This window comes from Palaemon carinicauda, chromosome 30, assembly GCF_036898095.1.
Source record: "Palaemon carinicauda isolate YSFRI2023 chromosome 30, ASM3689809v2, whole genome shotgun sequence".
NCBI classification, from domain to species: Eukaryota; Metazoa; Arthropoda; class Malacostraca; order Decapoda; family Palaemonidae; genus Palaemon; species Palaemon carinicauda.
Genome location: NC_090754.1, coordinates 45,507,404 through 45,514,903, shown reverse-complemented (window position 1 = coordinate 45,514,903; position 7,500 = coordinate 45,507,404). Strand labels below are relative to the sequence as shown.

Genomic DNA, 7,500 nt, shown 5'->3' with positions numbered 1-7,500 from the left:
GTGTGTGTGTGTGTGTTATGTAAGTGCTTCTGTATTAAAAATTTAATGTGCACATTAATGACGATTGTATCTGTTATATACACACATATCTCTCTCTCTCTCTCTCTCTCTCTCTCTCTCTCTCTCTCTCTCTCTCTCTCTCTCTCTCTCTCTCTATATATATATATATATATATATATATATATATATATATATATATATATATATATATATATATATATATATATATATATATATATATATATAAACATCTTTTCCCATTTGAAAGGGGTGGCCCAAGAGGTATTAAGCATTTAAAGTTCTCAGCAAGTCTCAAAGAATTAGACTGTTAGCTCATGCTCGTTTTAACCTCGGAAGATTCTTGTTACGTTTTTGCATTTTTTGCAGCTTGGTGAAGTGGTGTGCGTTAGCCGGGAGAAATAATTTATTTGGTACTTCATTATTATTATTATTATTATTATTATTATTATTATTATTATTATTATTATTATTACTTGCTAAGCTACAACCCTACTTGGAGAAGCAGGATGCTATAAACCCAGGGGCCCCAACAGAGAAAATAGCTCAGTGAGGAAAGGAAACAAGGAAAAATAAAATATTTTAAGAACAGTAATAACATTGAAATAAATATTTCCTATATGAACTATAAAAACTTTGTCAAAACAAGAGGAAGAGAAATAAGATAGAATCGTGTGCCCGAATGTACCCTAAAGCAAGAGAACTCTAACCCAAGACAGTGAAAGACCATGGTACAGAGGCTATGGCCCTACCCAAGACTAGAAAACAATGGTTTGATTTTAAAGTGTCCTTCTCCTTGACGAGCTGTTTATCATAGATAAAGAGTCTCTTCTACCCTTACCAAGAGGAAAGATCAATGTTGGTAGTGCCATAACCTCTGTACCATGGTCTTCCACTGCCTTGGTTTAGAGTTCTCTTGCTTGAGGGTACACTCGAGCACACTATTCTATCTTATTTCTCTTTCTCTTGTTTTGTTAAAGTGTTTATAGTTTATAAAGGAGATATTTATTTCAATATTGTTACTCTCCCAGAAATATTTCATTTTCCTTTTTTCCTTTCCTCACTGAGCTATTTTCCCTGTTGGAGCCCCTGGGCTTATAGCATTGTGCTTTTCCAACTAGGGTTGTAGCTTTGCAAGTAATAATAATAATAATAATAATGATTTTTCGTTGAATGCGTCGCTAGTTGATTGATCCTATTATTAAGTCCTTTTTTTTTAAAATAGGTCCTGTATTGTATTTACTTTCCCAACTAGGGTTGTAGCTTGGCTAATAATAATAATAATAATAATAATAATAATAATAATAATAATAATAATAATAATAATTGTGGACTTCTGGATTCAGTCTTGTCATCCGAGACAAGAACATCTTCATTCTTTCCCAACTAGGGTTGTAGCTTGGATAATAATAATGATAATAATAATAATAATAATAATAACAATAATAATAATAATAATAATAATAATAATAACAATAATAATAATTGTGGACTTCTGGATTCAGTCTTGTCATCCGAGACAAGAACATCTTCATTCTTTCCCAACTAGGGTTGTAGCTTGGATGATAATAATAATAATAATAATAATAATAATAATAATAATTGCGGACTTCTGGATTCAGTCTTGTCATCCGAGACAAGAACATCTTCATTCTTTCCCAACTAGGGTTGTAGCTTGGATGATAATAATAATAATAATAATAATAATAATAATAATAATAATAATAATAATAATAATAATAATTGCGGACTTCTGGATTCAGTCTTGTCATCCGAGACAAGAACATCTTCATTCTTTCCCAACTAGGGTTGTAGCTTGGATGATAATAATAATAATAATAATAATAATAATAATAATAATAATAATAATAATAATAATAATAATTGTGGACTTCTAAATTCAGTCTTGTCATCCGAGACAAGAACATCTTCATTCTTTGCCAGATGTTTTGGTAATGGAAGTTGTAGAATAATGCAAACAATATGAAAAATGAATAATAACATTTCATGAACCGATTTAAATAAGAGGAGGCTGATGATGAAAATTGAATAAATGAAAGAAGAAAGTATCAATATACGTATTTCAGCTGGAGAACAAATAATAATAATAATAATAATAATAATAATAATAATAATAATAATAATAATAACTGTATTCAGTTGGCGACTTAAGCAAAGACTGGCTGAAGAACATAATTGGATGTAAAATGCTGGGAAGAACTCTATATTAAGCTACAACCCTAGATGGAAAAGCAGAATGCTATAAGCCCAGGGGCCCCAACAGGAAAAATAGCCCAGTGAGGAAAGGAAATAAGGAAAATTAAAATATTTTATAAACAGTAACCGCAATAAAAATAAATACATATAAGTCTGTGTGTGTATGTTCATACTTAAATCTCCAGTTTTGGTATAATGAATTTGGCAGTAACCACCGACTTATTATGTTTTCTGAAGCCACTCCTATTCTAAGAAATGGCCTGAGAGTACGTAAGTACGTACCCGAACGTACGCATGTACGGCTACATAAATGCTTATACGTGTCGTAACAAAGATTTCGAAAAAATACATACAGAGCTATCAAAATTTTCCGCAAAAAATACGTTGAGCATTACCAAAATTTGTAGAAAAAACATATTGAAATACCAAAAATTTTCGAAAAAAAAACGTACTAATTTTTTTTGATAAAAACACGTATAGAACTACCAAATTATTTCCAAAAAACACATATAGAAATACAATTTTTTTTTCGATAAAAAAACAGAAATATCAAATTTTTTAGGAAAAACGGAAATATCAAATTTTTCGAAAAAAAAAAAAAAATAACCACAGAAATAACAAAATATTTCGAAAAAAAAAATTCGAAGAAAACACGTGTGGAACTATCAAAAATTTCGATAAAACTATGTATAGAACAATGAAAAATAAAAAAATACATATACAACTATAAAAAAATATCGAAAAAAATACGTATACATGACTATTTATACGCACTAATGAAAAATATAACCCGCTTTCCTCATAGGCCTTTATTATTATTATTATTATTATTATTATTATTATTATTATTATTATTATTAGTAGTAGTAGTAGTAGTAGTAGTAGTAGTAGTATCATTATCATTATTATTATTAGTATTACTTGGTAAGCTACAACCCTAGTTGGAAAAGCAGGATGCTATAAGCCCAGGGGCCCCAACAGGGAAAATAGCCCAGTGAGGAAAGGAAACAAGGAAAAATAAAATATTTTAAGAGCAGTAACAACATTAAAATAAATATTTCCTATATAAACTATAAAAAAATTTAACAAAACAAGAAGAGAAATTAAAAATATTTTAAGAACAGTAACACCATTAAAATTAATATTTCCTATATAAAGTATACAAACTTTAACAAAACAAGAGAAGTAAAATATTTAAGAACAATAACAACATTAAAATAAATATTTTCTATATAAACTATAAAAAACTTTAACAAAACAAGAAGAAAAATAAAATATTTTAAGAACAGTAACACCATTAATATAAATATTTTAAGAACAGTAACATTAAAATAAATATTTCTCAGACAAACTATAAAAAACTTTAACAAAACAAGAAGAGAAATAAAATATTTTAAGAACAGTAACACCATTAAAATGAATATTTTAAGAACAGTAACATTAAAATAAATATTTCTAAGACAAACTATAAAAAACTTTAACAAAACAAGAAGAGAAATAAAATATTTCAAGAACAGCAGTGACATTGAAATAAATATTTCCTATATAAACTATTAAAACTTTAACAAACCAAGAAGAGAAATAAGATACTTTAAGAACAGTAACACCATTAAAATAAATATTTTAAGAACCAGTAACAACATTAAAATAAATATTCTAAGAACAGTAACACCATTAAAATAAACATTTCATACATAAACTATAAAAATCTTTTTAACAAAACTAGAGGAGAAATAAGATATTTTAAGAACAGTAAAAACATTGAAATAAACATTTCCTATATAAGCTACAAAAAAAATTAACAAAAGAAGAGAAATTAGATAGAATCGTGTGCCCGAGTGTACCCTCAAGCAAGAGAACCTTTGCCAGGATTCCAAAATCTGTAGCCCTTACACTATGTCGACCCGTCTACGGGAAATACCTACAAAACGTTTTCTACAGGTGACTCGTCATAAGTGCGCAGCTGCGCAGAACAACTGGTTCGTGATTGTTCGTTTGTGTAATTTCATCATTTTAGAAATTCACATTCATATTTCTCATTATCTTCCTATTTTATTTCATTCTATTTTAATTGTTAATTACTTCTCTTGTAATTTATTTATTTCCTTATTCCCTTTCATTGGGCTATTTTCTCTGTTGGAGCCCTTGGGCTTATAGCATCTTGCTTTTCCAACTAGGGTTGTCGCTTAACAAGTAATAATAATAATAATAATAATAATAATAATATAATTTATTTATGGTACATTAATATCATATTTGGATAATGTTTTATGGGTATTTTCCACATATTTCCTAATTTACGAGTATAATATGTTGCGCTAAGACAACACCGTTAATATTACAGTTAATACGTTACAACATAATACATTACTCAATATATACAGTATATATATATATATATATATATATATATATATATATATATATATATATATATATATATATATATATATATATATATATATATATGTATATATGTGTGTGTGTGTGTGTGCATGTGTGTGTCAATTATTTTTTTTTAAGAACTGATACAAGAGGTAAATTTAAAAGCAGCAACCAGAAATATCTCACAACAAAGCAGAATAGAAAGTTGAATTATAAAGGTTTAAGAATAGAAAGTTGAATTATAAAGGTTTAAGAATAGAAAGTTGAATTATAAAGGTTTAAGAATAGAAAGTTGAATTATAAAGGTGTAAGAATAGAAAGTTGAATTATAAAGGTTTAAGAATAGAAAGTTGAATTATAAAGGTTTAAGAATCGCTCATGAGTTACAGAAGCAAAAAGACAGGTCAGTGTCCTGGAGACTGACCCTATACATATATGATCAGCGTCCAAGTCTTCTCTCCATCAAACCATGACCAAGGAGTGCCAGGAAATGGCTGCTAATGACTCAGCAGGTAGCTCGCAAGATGGTGATGTTACAAACACTACTAGGAACTATAGAGATTGAGCGGGTCTTAAACTCCCGTCCAGTAGATTGCAAGGCATGGACGTTACCAGCTTTTGTTCATAGCTGCTTGGGTTAAAGAAAATGACTGATCGATTTAATCACCCATAAGTAGGAATTCTGACCTATTTTGAAATGAAAGTTCTTATATAATCATCCTCTTGCTTCAATGTAATAGATTTTTCTTTTAACGTTGTGAAATTATCTCAAGAGTCTCATTGACGAATAGGTATTGCAACATTGATTTTACTCTCGTTTCTTCATCCTGGTCAAGCTGGAAGATATATTCCCCTGTGGTCCAATTAGTTTGTGAATTGATTCAATATCTATGCACACATATGTTATGCATGTGTATTGCATACACACTCATATACTGTAATGCCATTGCTCCTCTCTCTCTCTCTCTCTCTCTCTCTCTCTCTCTCTCTCTCTCTCTCTCTCTCTCTCTCTCTCTCTCCCTCTCTCTCTCTCTCTCTCTCTCTCTCTCTCTCTCTCTATATATATATATATATATATACATATATATATAATTATATATATACTGTATATATATACTGTATATATATATATATATATATATATATATATATATATATATATATATATATATATATATATGTATATATATATATATATATATATATATATATATATATATATATATATATATATATATATATATATATATATCAGTGATAAAGTGATAATAGAAAACCCTGTTTAAGCTTGCCATTCCATATTTCATATGTTAAAGTTTTATGCCATCGTTACCCTCAACCATCTATATATAAGCTTGTTATGTCGTTTGAATAAAATCAGTTATGTCTAACTCGTCTTTCCGTTAAGACCCTTATCAACTTGCTACTCTTAGGACGGCATTGTCTTCACGCAACGATGATGGCTCTTCTTCAAAAAATAAATAAGCTTTATCCCTGAAAGGAACGATGGTGTGAACGCGCAAAGTTACGTACTCGAGCACGCAAATATATAGGAACGTATTATTATTATTATTATTATTATTATTATTATTATTATTATTATTATTATTATTATTATTATTATCATTATTATTATTATTACTGGCTAAGCTACAGCCCTAGTTGGAAAAGCAGTATGCTATAGGCCCAGGGACTACAAAAGGGAAAATATCCCAGTGAGGAAAGGAAACAAGAAAAAATTAAATCATTTAAGAAAAGTAACATTCAATTAAATATTTCCTATATGAACTATAAAAACTTAACAAAACAAGAGGAAGTGAAATAGGATAGAAAAGTGTGCCCGAGTGTACCCACAAGCGAGAGAACTCTAACCGAAGACAATGGAAGACCATGGTACAGAGGTTATGGCACTACCCACGACTAGAGATCAATGGTTTGATTTCAAAGTGTTCTTCTCCTGGAAGAGTTACATACCATAGCTAAAGGGTCTCTTTTACCCTTACCAAGAGGAAAGTAGCCACTGAATAATTACAGTGCAGTAGTTGACCCCTTGGGTGAAGAAGAATTCTTTGGTAATCTCAGTGTTGTCAGGTATGTGAGGAAAGAGGAGAATCTGTAAAGAATAGGCCAGACTATTCGGAAAATGAACCGTAACCAGAAAGAAGGATCCAATGTAGTACTACACATACAGTGAATATTCTGACTTATTCTTTACATATTCTCCTCTATCTTCATACACCTGACTACACTCAAGATTACCAAACAGTTCTTCACCCAAGGGGTTACTGCACTGTAATTGTTCAGTGGTCACTTTCCTCTTGGTAAAGGTAGAAGAGACTCTTTAGTATGGTAAACAGCTCTTCTACGAGGACACTCTGAAATCAAACCATTGTTCTCTAGTCTTGGGTAGTGCCATAACCTCTGTACCATGGTCTGTCACTGTCTAGGGTTAGAGTTCTCTTGTTTAATGGTACACTCGGGCACACTATTTTATCTTATTTTTCTTCCTCTTGTCTTGTTTTTATACTTTAAATAGGAAATATTTATTTCAATGATTTTACTGTGCTTCAAATATTTGATTTTTTCCTTGTTTTCTTTCCTCACTGGGCTATTTTCCCTGTTGAGGCCCCTGGGCTTATAGCATCTTGCTTTTCTTACTAGGGTTGTAGCTTAGCAAGTAATAATAATAATCAAGAGAAACCATTTCACTACTTTTACGTATTCCCACTTAGAAAGGGGCGTAACATAAACCACCACTTGAAATGTAATACAGTACAATAAAAAAATATATATTAATAATAATGATAATAATAAAGATAATCATAACATTAATAAAACCAAATGTATAAACATGAGGTTGCATCGTAAAACCACGAAAGA

General features: G+C 29.7%; 1 protein-coding gene across 1 annotated transcript in view; it reads right to left on the bottom strand.

The window, feature by feature from the left end:
• LOC137623074 (hemocyte protein-glutamine gamma-glutamyltransferase-like) overlaps positions 1–7,500 on the bottom strand; it is a 95,734-nt gene that overhangs the window by 78,662 nt on the left and 9,572 nt on the right. The window lies entirely within an intron of this gene.